The 19,500-nt window shown below is 51.4% G+C and overlaps 1 protein-coding gene across 8 annotated transcripts in view; it reads right to left on the bottom strand.

The window, feature by feature from the left end:
- Window positions 1–19,500, bottom strand: part of SYT6 (synaptotagmin 6) — an 87,715-nt gene that overhangs the window by 53,442 nt on the left and 14,773 nt on the right. The gene's annotated exons all lie outside the window — the stretch shown is intronic.

Below are 19,500 nucleotides of genomic sequence, written 5' to 3'. Positions count from 1 at the left end.
TGAAGGTGGTGATAAGATTGACCTTGGCGGTCGGCTCAGCTGCCGCCTCTGGTCTGCACAAGGCCCAGTGTGACCACCTGGAGGTAGAGTCTCAGGGGACCCACTCACTGGGCTCACTTGGGAGCTGCGGATTTGATTCCTGGGCTGCATCCACAGTCTAGTAAATTGGCATCTCTGGAGGGGGCCTGGATGTGGGGGTGACTGTCGACCTTCCAGGGCCTTCTTCTGTTTCCTCACTACATAATAACCTTGCAAAAAAGTAGCTCCCAAGGCTACCCTGCAGCCCGTGTTGCTACAGTCTCATGTGTCCTCAAGGAACAGGCCCAGAGCCACGCAGAGCAGTGATACCCCGGGAAGCCAAGGTCATCCACAGGCTCCTCATGCTTACGTTCTAACATATCAAGCCATGGAGGGGGCTGGGGAAGCCTCACAATCACCTTTCACCTATGACCACTGCTACACTGACTGCTAAGTGTTAGAAAGAAGGGGCCTGTTCAAAGTAGAGCATTTAGGAGTCAGCGTATTCGTTCTGCCAGCACCGTCCTGTAAAGACTCCCCTCCACATGTGGCTGCCTGACCACTCGCCAGAAACAGATTCTTGCCTCCATCACCTCCAGACCATGGCACCAATCATCAGTGATCCAACAAGCTCTCGAGGGGAAGCTTAGGAACCAAAAACTGTTACCTAATTGAATTTAAAAAATCAATTGAGCATGTCCATTTTGACCTGAATTTTGAGGTCTATTTCGTGTAACCTACTTATTTGGTGATCAGAGCTACAGTCAAGAGGGGGGGGGGGGCGGTGCTGGAGTGATAGCACAGTGGGTAGGGCGTTTGCCTTGCATGCGGCTGACCCGGGTTCGATTCCCAGCATCTCATATGGTCCCTCAGCACCGCCAGGAGTAATTCCTGAGTGTAGAGCCAGGAATAACCCCTGTGCATCACTGGGTGTGACCTGAAAAGCAAAAAAAGAAAAAAAAAAGAGAGGGAAGGGGAGCTGTCTGATAGGAAGTGTCTGCTGGTTTGAAGTGGCCTTGTGGGGAACTTGACAACTATTCACCTCATTTCATTCAAGCAGATGTCCGACGAGAATGACTTGCTACATGGCTGTGTGTAGATTGAGTGACTTGTCTATGACCTCCACATGGTGGCTGGAGTCTGGAACCAGATCCAGTTTCTGGGTCCTGAAACCTTGCTGTTCTCCACCATCCCAGCAGCCTCCATGGGAACTGGACATGTTCTCCCCTCTCCACCCCCACCCTCAGCCTTGTGTATTGAGGATCAGGGAATGTTGAGACTTTGGTTTGGAAGGCAAAAGAATTGTTTAATGTTCTGAGAGTGAGAGGCAGTGGAGAGGGTACCTCTGAGGCTCCCCCTGATCCTTCTGCTCTGCTAAAGGGCCTCCACTACAGATTCGAGTGGACAGGTCTCCTGGCCTGAAGGCAGCTAGTGCTGGCATTCAGGACTAATAGTCCTCACCAGAAGCATCTGGCCATTGTTATTACCTGAAGGGTTAAGACTGCTAATGGGACCCAGAGCAACAGTACAGTGGGGTAGGGCATTTGCCTTGCATGCAACTGACCCTATGGTCTCAGGAGCCCACCAGGAGTAAGTGCAGAGCCAGGAGTAAGCCCTGAGCAGAGCTGAATGTGACCCTTAAACAAAACAAAACAGGGGCTGGAGAAATAGCATGGTGGAGAGGGCATTTGCCTTGCACTCAGCCAACCTGGGTTTAATCCCCGGCATCCCATATGGTCCCCTGAGCACTGCCAGGAGTAATTCCTGAGTGCAAAGCCAGGAGTAACCACTGAGCATTGCTGGGTGTGACGCCTCTTCTCACTCTGGCTATAAAGTTTGTAGGAGACAGCTCAGGCCAGGAAGGATATATAACTTAACCGAACGAATTGGTTAACAGTACCACTTGGTGGGAAGCAGCTCTGGCCATGAAGGATATATGACTGAGCTAATGGACTAAAGGTACTAACTGGTGTTTACACAGACATAGAGCTGAAAAGTCAGGAGTCGATGCACCCGTGTCTTGTAACCTGTGTCTAACTGGTAAGTGTCTAACTGATAAGATGCTTTCTTTTTTAAAAAAATTTTTATTAGTGAACCACCGTGAGGTACAGTTACAAACTTATGAACTTTCATGTTTGCATTTCAGTCATACAGTGATTGTTTACATCCCTCCACCAGTGCCCATTCTCCTCCACCAATGTTCCCAGTATCCCTCTCACCACCCCCATCCCAACCCCCACAACCTCACCCTGCCTCTGTGGCAGGGCATTCCCTTTTGTTCTCTTTCCTGTTGGGTGTTGTAGTTTGCAATAGAGGTATTGAGTGGCCTTCATATTCGGTCTATAGTCTATTTTTGGCACGCGTCTTTCAACCCGAATGGGTCCTCCCAACATCCTCTACTAGGTGTTCCCTTCCTATCTCAGCTGCCTTTTACCCCCAGCATGTGAGGCCAGTTTCCAAGCTGTGGGGCAGACCTCCTGGTTCTTATCTCTACTACTCTTGGGTGTTAGTCTCCCACTCTGTTACTTTATATTACACAGATGAGTGAGATCTTTCTATGTATGTCTCTCTCTGACTCATTTCACTCAACATGATACTTTCCATGTTGATCTACTTATATGCAAATTTCATGACTTCATCTTCTCTAACAGCTGCATAGTATTCCATTGTGAAGATGCTTTCTTGATGTATGGGAATGCCTTGCTTTCTTGATGTATGGGAATCGGGAATGACTCCCTAATTGGGAATGTTTTCTTGATATATTGTTCCTGTATGCTTTTGTTTATTTATGAAATGTCTGAAGTTATTTCTGCCTTTGGAATTGTTTATCTTTGTGCCTTCTTCTAAGGCCTGTGTGCCCAGAATGGCTACATAAACCCTTGGCTGTAAGCCCTTGGGGTCGAGCTCTGACCTCCTCTTCGGCAGGACAGCTCGGCCCCAGCTAGCTGGAATAATTAAGTCTCAGTATGTGTTTTGCAATCCTGCTAGACTCTTTGTCTCTGAATATTGAAGGGTGGTCTCAATTCTAACAACCCCCAAAGCCAAAAAAACCACAAAAGAACAACAACAACAAGTAAAACAAATTGACACTGCTGAGCTGGGAGCTGGAGTGGAGGAAGTCAGGCCATCGGGCACAGAAGCCCTGGGCCAGGAGTGCAGAGGAAGGACCCTGGTCTTCCCCTGCAGTTTCCACCTCAGCGACTCTTGACTGCAGCTCCTGGACTGCAAGAGGAAACTATTCCTGGGGAGGTTTGATATAGGCAGGCAGGGAGGCCCCTCCAAGGCAATGGCAAAAATTTCCTGGGAAGAAATAGCTCCGAAGGTGCCAGAGCCTGATAAGACCCTCAGCAGAAACCAGGAAAAAAAAAAAAAACAGGAAAAGACAGGAACAGACCCTGTGGAGGCTGGACCCCTACAGAAATGATGAACTTCAGCATAGATGATGGCACAGTTAAGGGCTTGAAAGAGATTCACCAGAAACTTCAAAGCTGTTCCTTTGATACAATTCCTGATCGACCTCCACCTCTGTCAGAAAACTCCAGACTAAGGCATCCTTAGGAATATGCATACAAAAGCCAGTCCTAAAGGCCATTTCAAGGCTTCTTTTGGGGAATCCCTTAGCATTCTCCCTTGAGTGCTGAATGCATTACTCTCTCTCTCTCTCTCTCTCTCTCTCTCTCTCTCTCTCTCTCTCTCTCTCTCTCTCTCTTTCTCCTCCCCTTTAAAACTTCCAAATAAAATCTGTTTTAATTCACTACTTGTCTACTCCTGAAATTCTTTTCTTCGAGGCGAGACAAGAACCCTGAAACCCTGGGTCAGGCCTGGGACTGGCCTCTCCTTTCCTGCAAAGAGTAAATCCTCGCTCCAGCCTGAGTCCATGGCTTCCCAAGAAATCAAGTGGTGGGGATCGACTCCCGTGCCTTGCAGACCAAGCGGACTTCAGGTATGGCCTCCGCCACCTGGTGGGGCTGGTGGAGCTCAGGCCCTAGTCGAGCAGGGTCTCATCACAGACTTGCCAGTCCTAGTCTTCCTGCGGGTCCCGAGGGGTGGAGGCAGATGGGGAGAAGGTGACTGTCCTTCCACTCCTTCCTGCTTCACATAAGCCAACTGTGGGGCCCACCGACATCAGTTTGAGCAGGTGAAGCATTTTCTGCTGTCTCCTACAGGGTTGCACTCTTCCCCCTCTTTCCTGCAGCTTAGATCCTTACGTGGGTGGGTCCCTGTGGGCCCCTGGGAAATTTATAGCTGCATCTCAGGGTTTATGTCTGTGGTGGGGGTGCTTTGGGGCTCAGAGCCACACAGCCCAGCTCAGGGAACTCTCCACTGCCTCCCACTTCTCAGTGGCTGTTACCTCCTATCCTAGACATGACGTGTGCACAGACAAAACACCCTCCATCTCCCTTTCTCCAAAACCAAGAAGTCAAGGGTCTGAGCCCCTGCTTTTCAGTGGCATGGTTGCTAATGCCATTGAATTGATCGGATCCTTCCCTATCACTGAGCAGCACACCCCCGCCCCCATGCCCACAGTGGTGCACCTCTCGCTTGAAAGCTTGAGGAAAGTGCATGAAGGCTGCCTGCTGCAAACGCTGCCTTCAGCATCCCTGCGCCCACTGCGCACTTGTGCAAAGACCAAGTAGGCCCACGAGGCCAGAGTCAGGGGGAAGGATGGGGCAGCTCCGTGGGATGGGAACAACAACGATGATGATGAGCATGAAGAGGAGGAGGAGGAGGAAGACGATGACAGAGATGGAAGAGAGGACCCCGATGGCATCTAGCCTGGACTTCCCTCTGGCTCTGGCGCGTGCATGCGCGCGCATGTGTGTGTGTGTGTGTGTGTGTGTGTGTGTGTGTGTGTGTGTGTGTGTGAGCTGCTTCTTCCTTCCCTGCAGCTCCGGGTTTTCCCATCAGCAGCACATATTTTTGGGAGGTGGGAGATTTGGATCACATTCAGTGGTGCTCAAGGCTTACTCCTGACTCTATGCTCAGGGATCATTCCAGGAAGTGCTCAGGATTCTGGGGATAGGACTGGTGTTGGCCACCTGCAAGGTCAATGTCTTGATCCTTGTACTATCTCTCCAGCCCACCATCAGGACTTTGCTTGTTTAGGGTTTTATTTGTAGGCCAGATCTGGTGGTGCTCAGGGGCCACACTTGGGTCTTAATTTAGGGGTCACACCTGGGTATGTGCTCAGGATCATGCCTGGCAGTGCTTGAATGACCAGATGTGGTGTCAGTATTTGAACCATTGTTGCAACCACAGCCACATGCTAGGAAGATGCTTTCACCTTGGTACTCTGCACGGCCCACCCAGGTAGCACCTTTAACAGATAGAGTATTAGATCTGCTCTGAGTGCCGGCCCCAGCTCACATGGAGCAGAAGAGACTATGCTCAACAGAACTGAACCGAAGGCCAGGAGGCCTGCCCTCTGCCCAGCCCTGCTGCTGAACAGTGACCAAGGCAAGTCCCACAGTTCCTGAGCTGCAGGGTCCCCCAGTGTCGGTGCAAATGCACCGTGCAGGCCAGCTCCTCTCTCAGAAGCCGCAGTTCATGGGGTGAGGAGTGAACCTGAATTTCCCTGCATGGGGAAATGCTGAGCCTCGAGGCCCCTACAGCTTTGTCCTGCTGGGCCAGGATGGACATCTGCAAGTGACGTTCAGAAATGCCTCCTGGGAAAAAGCAGAGGGTGGCAGGAGCCCTGCTGCCAGCAGAACTGCAGGCTCCACACCAGGAGGCTCTTCAGAGCCGGGCCCTGGGCCTCCCGCCCCTCCTACTTGCCTGGAGCATGATGATGAACCACCAAATTAGCTCCATTATTGTAACTCCTCCAAAAATTATAGGCTGCATGTTCTGCCAGCACAGGCTAATGGCTCCCATTGGTGAGCAGGTGACACTAATGGTTATTTCCTCCCTCCCAGGGCCCCCAAATGCTGAGCGGCAGAAACAGAGCTCGTGAGGTGAGAGACAGCCCCAGGGGCAGGGTATGGTGGGATTCAGGGCGTGGAGCTGGGAGGGTGCGCACAGCCCAATGTGAGAATGCAACAACTCCCTGCTCCTTCCTTCCCTCTCCTAAATGGACTGCCCTGGGCGGGAGCCTGAAGAGCCTTCCTGCAGAGCAGAACAGCTTTGTTTTCCCTTGGCATCTATTTATCTTTGTTTCTTGCTCATGGTCTTTCACCACTGCTCCCCCTTTGCACGTGGGTAGGGTGTCAAACCTTCCGGTGTGTGGTGGTTGGGGAGGTGGGTTGGAGCAGTAGCCATGGGGGAAGGGCAGAAGCCCCAGTCATGTTTGCCTTCTTTGAACCCTGATTACATTCTCTTATTCATCCTTTTGTGACATTTTTATGATGTGTTAAACTTCTTTTTAACCACACAATAGGTCTTGTGACCTAGCTAAATCTTTTTAGAAACAAGGTAAAAATTAAAGACAAAAATGAGAGGGTTTGTTGTTATTGTGTTTTGTTTTGTTTTGTTTTTGCTTGGGGACCACACCTAGCAGTGCTCAGGGCCTGGCTGTGTTCAGGGGCCTTTCCTGGGGGTGATGATGTGGTGCTGGGGCTTGAACTCAGGTATCCTATGTGCAAAGTATGTGTTCAGCTCCACTGAATTAGGTCTCCAACCCCAAGTAGATGTTTTGGGGAGGAAGGATGTGGCCTTGTATATGTGAGGTCAAGAGTTTGATGGCATTGACAAAAATTGGAGGAGGGGGGTGTTATATCCAATGATGCTCAGGGGTTAGTCCTTGCTCTGCACTCAGAAATCACTCCTGGTGGTATTTGGGAGACCATATGAGATGCTGGGGATTGAATACAGGCTGGCTGCATGCAAGGCAAGTATCCTACCTACTGTGCTATCTCTCCGGCTGTGAAAAGAAAAATCTTTTAATGTTTTTAGCCTTTGCTGTATAATTTTAGTCGATTCACTAAGTCTCTCCAAGTTTACTTTTTTTTTTTTTTTTGCTTTTTGGGTCACACCCAGCAATGCTCAGGGGTTACTCCTGGCTTTGCACTCAGGAATTGCTCCTGGCAGTTCTTGGGGGGACCATATGGGATGCCAGGGATCGAACCCAGGTCGGCCGCATGCAAGGCAAATGCCCTACCCGCTGTGCTATCACTCCGGCCCCTCTCCAAGTTTACTTTTCTCTTTCTGTGGAACTGGGATGAAGGTCTTCCAAAGACTGGCTGAAGAGTAATGACGCGGGAAGCACGAAAGTGGTCTGGAGCACCCACAGTTCTCCATGACAGGGACTTGTTCAGAATATCATTAGTAGCAAGACCTGTATCACTGTGGATACAGGATGGACAGGGAGGCTCTGGACCCTGTGCTGCCTGGGAAAATGGCCCAAGAGGATACTGAGGTTCCTGGGATGACAGAGCTGGGACAGAGCTGGACATGCTTTTCTCACCTGCGGTAAGGCCTCATTCCTAGCCACCTCTGCTTTTATTTGCCCCCCTGGAGAGACAGACTGAAGAGGGCCACCTGATGTCCCCAGGGCCACCGGAGGTTGCTGAGGGACTCTGAGAGTGGAGGGCTCACTCAAAAGCTATCAGCCCCTGGGATTTTACAAACCCTCACAAGCCTTTCTGCTGTTCTCCATCCTTCACCTTTCCCTTTTCCCCAGCTTGTTTCTGGAGTCAATGTGTTCCAGAAATGTCCAGGCCTAACCTTGTCACCATATCAGTCCCCACTCTCATTCTTCAGTGGTTCTGTCTCTCGAGGTGCTCACATGACTTTCCCGGCCTGGGAGGACTTTGGATTTCAGAGATGTTAGTAGTGGTTATGGCAGGTACTGGGTTTATAGAGCATTGTATTTCTTTTATTGTGACTTGCTGCATTTTCCAACATCCAAAACAAGAATGTAATACTTTGCCTTGAGGCAAGGCAAGGTAAACTCTAGATAGCCACACAGCTTTGAGTGAAAATTATCTCCATTTTAGCTCTCTGTTCTATCACTTTAAAACTCTGTGACTCTGGGGAATTTCTTCAGTTTTCCTCCTCTGATATTTTTCCTCCTCCTCCAAAGTAATTCTATTTTCTTACTACATCGAAGAAGTTAAATGAGAGTAACATATTTGGAAAGTGTTTATAGACATGCTAGGTGTTAGAGTTAGGTTCAGGAGAATAAATTGGCTAGAACCTCAGAAGGCCCCTTCTTGTCAAGGTCCTATGGCCACCTCCTGGAAAATTTGTGAACAGGTTATTTTCCAATTCTACTGGACTGGAATGATAGCATAGCGGGTAGGGCATTTGCCTTGCATGCAGCTGACCCAGGTTTGATTCCTCCGTCCCTCTCGGAGAGCCTGCAAGCTACTGAGAGTATCCCACCCCCACGGCAGAGCCTGGCAAGCTCCTCATGGTGTATTCCATATGCCAAAAATAGTTACAACAAGTCTCACAATGGAGACGTTACTGGTGTCCGCTCGAGCAAATCAATGAACGGGACAACAGTGCTACAGTGCTACCCAGTTAGAAACAGAGGCAAAGGGTTTTGTCTGAGGTCAGACAGTGGAGACAGGACTAAAGCCCTGGTCTCTGACGCCCAGTCCTCCCTTCCGGAGGGCAGGCCCAATCTCTTACTGGTGCCTCAGTCTCCACATGAGCAATGTGCAGAATTTGGAGTGGGGGGTGCCTGGTGGTCCTCAGCATGCTTAGAGTCTCTTGTAAATGGCTCAGGCCCGGTGTCGTGGTCCGATGCTGGAGGCCCCCAGGACCTCACCCAGCTGTGCTGGGGCAGAGGCCTGTGGTGCCGGGACTGATCTCAGGGTGATGCTCAGGCTAGGCAAGTGCCTGGCTCACTTCTCGGTCCTTTCTCAGGCAGAGGCCACAGTGAACAGACTAGAGGGCCCAGGGCCACCGACGCCTGCACGAGTCTGGCAAGAACTCTCAGATTCCTTTCCAGACTGTTCCCTAGAGTAGCCAAAGGGAGTCCAGGAGACCAGAGACATCTCAGAAGGGAGTGACAAGAAGCTGCAAGCCAAGATGGGAACAAGCAACTCACTTTGTCCTGGGTTGAGGGACCCAGTATGTGTATAAGTTCATGAGTGTGTGTGTTCATGTCTGAGCATGCAAAGATGAGCATTGTGCATGTATGTGTGAGTGCATGTGTGTGCATGCATGTGTATGTACATGTATGTGAAGGTGTGTAGGTGCGCATAAGTGTATGTGTGGGTGTGCATGTGTGTGTAGGTGTAAGTACGCCTATGTATATACTCACATGAGTGCATGTGTGAGTAAACATCATGTGCAGGTATGTGTGTGCATACATGTGTGTGAGGTATGAGTGTGCATATGTGTGTGTGCAGAAACATAAGCCCTGCCAAGGCTTTGGCCAGTGACACTGCTAAGATTCTCCTTTCGTTTGGGCAGGACCAGGGGGGCCGTATGGGGTGCCAGGGATCTAATTTGTGTCAACCCGTGCAATGCAAGCATCCTACCCTCTCGACTGTCTCTCCAGGCTGATTCTTTTTTCTTATCTCATGCAAGAAGAAACAGTCAGACTTTCTCTAGTAAACATCCCAAGGAGGGTTGGGAGTAATTTTCCTTAGAGAACAAGAGCTTCCTCCCTAGGGGCCTTGACTGCATGCCCTAGTTTAGATAGGATTTTCTCTCTCACGCACATACACACAGCCCTGTCACAGGAAATTGGATTACAAAGATTCTCACTGTCTAACTTTTCCTCTGGTCTCTTTTCTTCTCAAACATACCAAAGAGCAGAAGCAAGAAGAAAATTTTATCTTAAAAATACCCTTCTAATGTGCCAACCCCAGCCTGAACAGTCCACAACGGGTGGGCTTCCCCAGAATTTTCCAGAATGTCCCCATTGTCCCCACTCTCCTCAGGGAGTCACTTGGGGCTATTGTGGCATCATCCCCTCTTCTCCCCCTTCCCCTGGCTGACAGAGCCAGGAGGTGGGGAGTGTGATGTCACTCCAGCACAGCCCTTGGGGTGACTCAGCTGGGACTGAGTCAGGGAGCAGTTTTGACCAGGTGCCTTAAGGCTCAAGCTGGTCTGTCCAGGGCTTCTCCAGAGGGGAGATGCTTCTCATGTTTCCAGGAGGCGCCAGCAGAGCTGTTCTTCTCCTGGGGAGTCAGACTGCACAAATGGTCCAATGTGTCAACACGGACACGAAGGGAACAGACAGTGGGGAAGGGGTGATGCTACTCAAGCACCTGGGGCTTTGCCTGGCCTCCTCTGCCCCCACACACCAGAAAGAGGCTCCTTCCCTCCGAGAAGTCGGGCAGCAGGGATGGCGGGTGCCATTGGCCCTCTGTCCCTCAGCCATGAGTATCTCTGTACGGCCCTTCTGGGTCATCTCTGGCCCCAGCTGCCCCTTCTGTCTAGCCCTGGGCTTGCTTTAAAGCATCCCAAGCCCAGACCTGCTCCCTATTCCCTCCTTCCTGGTTCTTGAAACAGCAATGTGTGAAAAAATAGAACTTTTCTAAATACAAAAGGCAAAGAGAAGGAAAGAACTAGGCGATGCGAATGGCACTCAGGAGACTCATCTTAGACCTGAGTCATTTGTGCCCCAGCCCTGGGAGGGTGGAGGTGGCTTCACTCACCCCTACTCTTTTCTGGGGACTGGGTCCTCTCTCATTTCTCAACCTGTTCCTGTCCCTGGTGCCCTCTCACCCCTCCCACCTCCCAACCCCCCTCAACCTTCACTGCAGGGCGGGGGTGGAGCTGATCATCTTACCCTATAGGCAGAGATGGGAGGTGGGATGGGAGCAGGGACCCCTTCCTCCCTCAGGGCAGCCTCACTTTCCCCCCTAAAGAGAGGCTTCTCAGCTTATACAAGGACCTCAAAGGGGTCACAGGCACCAATGGTGATTAGAGGGGTTCAAGAGAACTAAATTGGACTTTAAAGATGTGTCGCTGGTGGATGTGTCTTGGAGACCTGGGGGCGGGGGGGTGGTGGTGGCTGGTATTACAAAACACGTGTGAGCACTGCAGTGCCTCTATGATGTACCCCAGCCACAGAGAAGGTGCCAGGAGTAACTGAGGAGGGTTCTACCAGCCAGGCAGTGCCAGTCTGTGTTTCTAAGACCATCGCAGTGAGCACTTGACAGGAGGTTTGGTGGGAGAAGCCCCAGGTCAGGCCCACCAATGTGCTTCAGGCCAGGTAAGGCCATCCTTGGACTGACTCTATTCTCAAGATCGTCACTTTGCAGTCTGAGGCTCAGGGTGATGGAACTGGACTTATGTTCTGTGGCTGCATCTCTGAGGCCAGCAGAGAAAAACCTTTCCAATAAGGCAGGATAATGGGGCCCAAGGAGACTCGTGGGACAGCTGGGACAGACATCCCAGGGGTCTCAGAGGGGAGCATGGGAGCGCAGACTGACCCCTGGCCCCGTTGTTCACTGCTAGGTGGCCCTAAGGACAGTCTGAGTAGTGAGGCTGAGACAGGAAGGTTACTCAGGGCCTGGTCCTGTAGGTGGCAGAGATGTCTCAGTCCCCACCCCGCCCTCCTTCACCTGCAACAGAGACTCGGCCCGAAGGCTGCGATCTGAGTCTGGTTCTCAGATCTCTTCTTCCCCTGCACTCAACACACAATACAGTACCAGAATTCCTGGAGGTTCCATCCTTTCCTCAACAGAAAGACAGAAAGGCCAAGTGTATGTAGGAGGTCCAGGTGGGTCCTGGCACTGCATATGCATCTCCCTCCCCTCCCCTCCACCCTGTGCAAGCACCATCAGGAGCAACTCAGCAATGAGTTGGGAGCAGTCCCTAATCACTGCCCCATGTGACCTCAAATCAAACAAAACAGCTGCTGGGAGTAAGAGAGATAGGACACGGGGATGCTCTTGTCTTGCAATGGCCGACTCAGTGTGATCACCAGCACTTCCAGGAGTGATGACTGATGACAGATGCCGGAATAAGCCCTGAGCTCTGCCAGATGTGGCTCATTGACCTTTCCAGGCCGTCAAGACTGAGGCACCCTGAATGGGCAACATCCTTATCCAGGGAATTCTTGGTCTCGAGGCCAGGTGGACTCCGTGAAAAACCTCCCTCCCATGTTCCATAGTGACCCAAAAGGAAAACGTGGCTCCAGGGGTGCTGGGGGAGGATGAATGGGATGAGATGGGCCCAGGGGTGGCGGGGTTGAAGAGGGAGCAGCTGCGCCTAGAGAAACCACGTTTCCTTCCATCATCATGGACATTGAGGCACTGGAAAAAATTATGCCAGCAACTGGTAGGTTGGGCACCAGGAAAAATATGCCAGGAACTGGGTATATTGGGCACCAGAAAAGAAAAACAGGGTTGCAATTGGGTATATTTCCCCAGAGCCCTGCTGCCAGCCTGGCTTCCCCCTCCTGCTCCAGAGTGTCATTATGCATGTGCATATTAAAATGCTTGAGGTGTGTGTGTGGCGCCCCCCCCCCCAGGCACGCGGAGGTCAGCTGAGGGCCCCATGAACTTGGGTCATTCCCTTCTCTCTCTTCTTTAATTTTCCTGCTGATGTCACTAGTTGGTTTGCTTATTCCCACTCTCATGTAGGGAAGAGACTAACTGTTGAGGGAGAGAATGTGGCCTCAGCTCTGTGCCCTTGGACACTTCATGTCCACTGGAGGGACGGGCTCAGTGGTGGGCAGGGAAGAGCATGAACAGGCAGTGGTGCAGGAAGCATGAAGGAGAGAGGAAAAGCAAAGCTAGGGCAGACTCCCAGCAGCACAGACACAGGAGCAACAGAAATTCCCTACGGTTATGTCTCATGAGATCTGAGTTTGGGATACAGGTGTTCACAGACGTACTGGATCACCCCAGGAACGTGGTTGTACCTTCTCTGGGCTCCCTACTCTCCTGCAGCAGGAGGATGAAGACTCCGATCAATCCCTTTCCAGTGCTGACCTCCCCAAAGCACAGCACTTGAGGTCTATACACTTTGCTCTGCAGGAAACTGGAACGCCCCTGGGAATGGTCCTAGTTCTCTGAGAGAGCCAGAGTTACATCCCATCTCTTCAGATTGCTGCTGGTTTGGGGAAGCCTCCTTCCCAGTGAGTGCCAGCATCAGGGCCAAATCTCTCCCAGGGGAGGAGAGGCCACTGAGAGGCATCTGGTGATTGCTTGAAGGCAAGTGTCTGCTCCTCCCAGCCAGAGAAGAGCAAACAGGTTTTGGTTGATGCCTGAGCTTGTTGCTTAATGATTTGCCATTCATTCTCGTGTAAGGGGAAGATTAGATATTTATGCTGCGGAGATGCACTGCATACCAATCAGGGGCCCTCGGGCTGGGGCTAGGTCAGCAGTGCTGCCGGCTCAGAGGCTGGAGGCAGCGCTGGGCAGTTGCTTGGTGGCTGTGGGTTCTGTGCTCTGCAGGAAGCTGGCTGGAGGGGGCAGCAGGGCTGTCTGGGGCTAGGACTCTCTCAAGGGGAAGAATGGAACTGGCTCCACTGTTCTGAGCCTCCAGCAGCCTCTTACAGCTCTTTCCTTCCTTACAGCAGAAAGGATCTACAGTGAAAGGGGAATTTAAAGGGACTTAAGGCTGGAACTTAAGCCAACTGCTTACATCTGGGTCTGAGCACTGTATCTGGGCCCATAGCTTGGATTTCCAGCATTGCATGGGGAACCTTGAACTCTGCAGACCCTACAAGGCAGGAAATATTCAAGTGAGGGGGTCTCTAAACACCGTGTGCTGGAGGCTGGCGCTCAGACCCCACATGCTGCTTCTCCCTCTTTCTGGCTGCTCAGCAATCTCTTGAGGAGACATGGCCTGTGGACAGTTCCCACAGAGGCCACTGACTGCAAGACCTGGGCAGGATGAGATGAGCTGCAGACCCAGGCTCTGCGCCTTGAGCAGAGAGAGCCCCCAGGTGCCCTGCAGCCCTAGTTGTCTCCCTTCCTCACAGGCTGTAAGTTGCAGAACAGGACTGTAGTTCTTATTACTCTGAAGTAGAAAAGTGGCTCCCAGCTTTCAAGTTCCCTCATATTTAAGCCCCTGCCAGAGGGGCAACCAGACCCTTCTGCTTTAGGAAGAGTCGCACTGAGCCCTGCATGGCTGATGCCCTCTGCTCGTGGGGCTGCAGGGACACAAGGGCAGGGGCACAGACTCTGCACATGACTCTGGGCTCAAGGCTGCAGGTGTGGGAGAGGTTAGCTAGTGATGAGGATAGTCCGGGCCCGGGGAGATGGGGGCAAGTGAACAGCAGGCACAAGCAGGCCACAGGCAGCTCCCACTGAGCAGCAAGTAAACAAGGGAGCCCTGAGGTGACCTGGCAGCTCCTGACTCAGGCAGTGGGCCAGGCAGAGGCAGGGTGGACTGGGCTGCGCCAGGACAGGGAAGTGTTGGCTGCCTTGGCGCATTACTCAGAGGAACAGTCACAGGGGATTTGGGCAGGCGGCACAGGACCCGGCCTTGCTCCCTTCCTGTCTCCTGAGGCTTCCCTGCGACCTGGAGCTCCTGCAGCCTCCTTTCCTGGGGTCTTCTGGCCTGTCCTACCTGGGTCCTGCAGGCAGGAAGTCAGACACTCAGAGATTTACAGCAGAATTCTAGGGTTCAGACCAGAATTCTTGGTCTGAGTGCCAGGGTCTTGCTCCTCACTCCCTCCAGCCCCAAGCCACCTAGGAAGCCTACCCGAAAGTTTAAATCTCATTCCTATAGCTGCCCATTCCAGAAAGTTACCCTAAAGGGACTTAATCCAGGCCCCATATTCCCGAATGATCTTTTCCCCAACTGGCTCCACCAACTAGGCTCTAGTCAAGGTTATTTTGGAACAAAAAGGTTAGTCTGGTCTGTCTTACATGATGTGTCATAGCTTCTCATGTAAGATCTCTCTCCCCTTACCAGGAACACTTTGTTTCTTTCCCAGGATGCACCACTTTCGCCATCTCCCTCTCATTTCACTTGCTCCTGCTTCTCAGTCTCCTGTGCTCCCCATGTTTAGACATAAGAGGCACCCACTGTTCGATCAGTTTTGGGGCCTCTTATTGTCTCTAAACCTGGGTTCTCATGCATTTTCATACGTCATACATTAATTTCTTTAGCTAGGGCCTCTTTTCTGGGTTCTGCCTTCCATCCCCAAGTTCCAATTTGTCTTGGATATGTCAGAGATATCTACACAGATCATACCCACCTCTGAGCCCCCAACCTTCCTCCCCAAATGTACCTTCCTCTTGCATTTCCCAGCTCAGTGACTAGGGATAGCTCCTGAGTGTTTTGGGCTGAAAAACTTGTTTTTTTCTCTATCTCCTGCTAAGTATCCACTGCTGACTTCTCTTCTTTCTTTTTGATCATAGAGGTTCTTCCCCAAAGCTTAGGGGTTTTTTTGTTTTTGTTTATTTGCTTTTTGGGTCACCCAGCGATGCACAGGAGTTACTCCTGGCTCATGCACTCAGGAATTACTCCTGGCAGTGCTCGGGGACCATATGGGATTCTGGGAATTGAATCCAGTTGGCTGCGTGCAAGGCAAACACCCTACCAGGTGTGCTATTGCTCCAGTGCCCCCAAAGCTTAGTTTTTATTCCCAAATTCTCTCCCTACTCTCTACATCTCCAGTCCACTCACCCAGTCTCCTTGCTCTGATAACCACCTCTGTGTGGCTCCTTTTCTTTTAATGCAACTGAAATAATTATGTTATTTTGATGATGTGGATGTGTGTGTGTGTGCACACGCGCGCGCACGCATACACGTGCCTGGGATCAAGCTTAGGGACTCACACATGCAAGGCATGGGCTATACCTCTGAGCTATATTCGGGGCCCTATTTTAATAACCTTTTACTTGCTCTGATACCTCTGTTCAGCTTACTGCTCCTAGAAAGCAAGACTTGTTTCTCCCTTAATAACTAGCTCTTCTAGCACTCACCCATGCTCTGTGAGGCACTAATGATAATGCATTGTGTGGATAGAGATTCTTTATGTCTCTCCCTCTCCCTCCTGTCCACATTTGAGCAGAACAGATGGGGGCTGCTGTTCAGGGCAGGTTCTCTGAGATGGCTGCACCAACCTCCTGCTCAGTGACCCTGTGGGAGCCTCCACTCAAGTGGACTGACTTAGAACAGTTTTCGGCTTGATTTGAAAGGCCCTTTATGTCTACCCTTGGATCTCATTCTACATGCATCTGTGGGGCTGAGAAGAGAATGCAGGTGGCCTTCTCTGGCATCAATCTAGGAAGTCAGACTTCCTTTAGCATTTGGGCCCATGGGGAACTCATGTCCCTTAGGACACCAAAGCTGATTCCCTGCCTCCTCAATTTAGGCTGGACTAGGCTGAAGTGGTATATCCCAAACTAGCCTGGGCCTGGTGCAGTATAATCAAACCCAAAGTATCTAATAACACATAGAAAAGAAAACCACGGGGCCTGAGAGTACAGTGTTAAGGAGAATGCCTTTCATATGGTGAGCCTGGCACCACATCCTCTGAGAACTGCAAAGAATCTCTGAGCACAGAGCCAGGAGTAAGTCCTGAGAACCACTGAATGTGGCCCCAAAGCAGGAAGAAAGAAAAGAAAGAAAGAAAGAAAGAAAGAAAGAAAGAAAGAAAGAAAGAAAGAAAGAAAGAAAGAAAGAAAGAAAGAAAGAAAGAAAGAAAGAAAGAAAGAAAGAAAGAAAGAAAGATTCTTCTCTGGACGGTCAAAGAGCAACAAGAGCACAGCACTCAGGCTTGCAACCTCCAGCACAGCTCCCTGGATCCTCTGTGCTCTGTTTCACTCCAAACTGCCCCCATCCCCCTCTTTCCTCTTTTTGCCACTCTGGACTTTAGTCCTCTCCAGGAACCGTTTCTCTAAGGGTATGTGTGGACTAGCTCTCTCCCCACACAGCCTGGCTCTGCTATTTTCCAAACATGGCTGGTCTTCTTCCTCTAGGAAGCCTTCCTCGGTTCCTGTTGACCCAGTTCTCATCACTTCTTTTATAATCCTTTCCCTGTACACCAGAACATATTTCAACGGAATTCACTAAGCCACTGGCCATTCAATAAGAATGTGCCAAGTCCTGACATTTGCATAAAATGAGATACTCAGTCAGGAGGGAACATACAAGAGAAAGTCAAATGCAGAAAACAGGCTGTTTCAGAACCATTGGGAGAACTTTATGAGGCAGAATGTGATTTGGGGTATGTTGGCTGGGTGGGTGGTGAATCCAGAGAATAAATCTGGACAAACAGCAGCCATGAAGCAGGACTTCAGAGCTAGGAGAAGGATTCATCTGTGCTGGGCTGGGGAGGTGAAGGAGAGGGGGAATGCCTCACCTGCAGCTAGAGAAGCTGGAGAGTTAGGTAAGAGGCAGGGTGATGGGCTGAGGACCAGGTAGCGGTACAGTGGCTGCTAGAGTTCCAAGCTCAGGGGCTAAAATGTAGGGACAGGTTCTGGAGGGGAGGTGACAGCACCTGGCCCTCACCCACTGCAGGGTCTTATCCTCATGATGGCACAGTCGTCTCTGGTGACTGTGGCTTAGGCCTCTCTGTCCCCAAACAAATGCATTTTATTTTACTTTTAGATTTTTGGTCCACACCCGGTGGTGCTTAGGTTCCTCCTGGCTCAGCACTCAGGAATCACTCCTCACAGGCTCAAGGGACTATATGGGGTACCAGGGATGGAACCTGGGTTAGCCGTGTGCAGTGCAAACGTCTGAACTGCTGTCCTATCGCTCCTGCCCCCCAAGAAATGCATTTTACAGCCCGTATTGAAGAATAGGAGGAAGCACCAGCCATTTGTGCCCATGTCTGGGTCACCTTTGCCTGCCCCTGAGAGCAGGGTTGCCCTAGAGGTTGTGATGGGAGAGTCCAGGGTACTCCCCACCTCCTGCTTAGAGACAGTCTAAGGCTGGCGGGATGGGAATGTAGTGGCCACTCGTCAGCCTTGGGAGCTGCTGGGCTGGACTCTCTCTGCTCCAACTTAGGTGCTGCCCTTTCTCCTCCCTCATCCACAAGGTCTGCCCTTGCTGACCTGGCCCTGGGCTTGCAACCTCACACCATATGTTGCTGAGGGTATAAAGAATTGTGCTTTGGATAGTTTTAGCATCCCTAGACACTGCATGGACATTCCCTTTTGTTTCTGAGATTAGATTCTAAATTTCTGAGGTCCAAGGGTGTTGTCATTTGTCAACATCCCCCACCCCCACCCTAGTGGCAGGCATTGTGTTCTGACAGGATGAGCTACAAGAGGACTAGAACGGCACCGACCAGGGATGAAGAAGATGGCAATAACTTGTCCATTGTCCGGGGGACAATCTGCCTTTTCCCTAATATTAAGCTGGAGGATGGGTTTTGGGGGTGTGGGGCCACACCTGGCAGTGTTTAGGGGCTGCTCCTGGTGTGGTGCTCAGAGAATACGCAGTCCTGGAATTGACCCCAGAGCTCCTGCACTCCAGTCCTGTGAGCTATAAGTGGAGAGGGAAGGGATTAGAGCAGGCAGAACAAGTGAAGGGTTGTGGGATGGTGTGTGTGTGTGTGTGTGGGGGGGGGTGGGCGTGTTTGTGGGAGGGCAGTGGTTCGGGCCACACCTAGTTATGCTCAGGGCTTACTCCAGGCTCTGCTCAGCGATCACTCCTGGCAGTGCTCAGAGGACCATATGTGGTGTCAGGGATTGAACATGGAGCAGCTGCATGCAAGGCTAGCGCCTTGATTTCTCATTATCTCTCAACTCTAGGTGCAGGGGCTAAGGTCTCCTGCTGGCATGCAGGAGAGATGTGTACTTGTACTCTGGGACCAGTTTCCACTCCTGCTCTGTGCGACATCACAGGAGAGGGAGGGAGCACGGTAAGGAGAGGAGAGGCCCCCACCTCACCATAGCCTTGCTCCCCACTGTTAACTCTTAGATACCAGGACCTTGGCCCCAGAAGACAAGGAGCTGAGTTGCAGCTTTCACCTGTGTGACTGCCATACTGGAGCAGTTGCCTTCTGAGACCCCCAGGAAGAGCAGAGCAGATGAAAACTTCCAAGTGATTTATGGAGCCGAGCTTCTGGGCTGGGGCTGCCACACAGCTGCTGCTCCAGCCGCCTCCGTTGCTGGTCTGTTGCCTGTGCTGCTCTTGCAGAGGAAAGTGAGGAAGGCTCAAAGTCTGCTCGTATAGGAGGGGGTTTCCCAGAGCTCCCTCGAGCTGAACAGATCAAGATGCTCACCTGAGAGGGACTGATTTTTGCAGTCACTCTCTCACACACTCAGCAGGTGAGACTGAAATGAGGCTGCAGCTAAAGAGTGGGGCTGTCCCCTACTCCAGAGAAATGGTGCCAACAATACCCAGAATGACACTCACTCAACTCAAGATGCTGGAGATTGACCAGACCACTGGGGCTTGGTAGGAAATCCCTGGAGGGGTCTCTGCTGCCTGGGGCACTTAGGTGACTCACACCACCTGCACCCATAGGAGCTGAGACCCCAGTTTCCTGCACAACTGCCTGGCAGATGTAGCAGGGCACGTGCACAGACGCCAGGGCTCTGAATGGGCCTCTCCAACTTCTACGTCAGACCTTCCCTTCCTCCTCCTAAAAGGCAGCCTGAGCCTCAGCAGCTCGAACATTCCCTGGTCAATTCCAGTGGGCAGTGTATAGCTTCCAGG

The sequence above is a fragment of the Sorex araneus genome, chromosome 5, assembly GCF_027595985.1.
Source record: "Sorex araneus isolate mSorAra2 chromosome 5, mSorAra2.pri, whole genome shotgun sequence".
Taxonomy (NCBI): Eukaryota; Metazoa; Chordata; class Mammalia; order Eulipotyphla; family Soricidae; genus Sorex; species Sorex araneus.
Note: the sequence above shows the minus strand (reverse complement) of the source record. Positions and strands in the feature narration are given on the sequence as shown.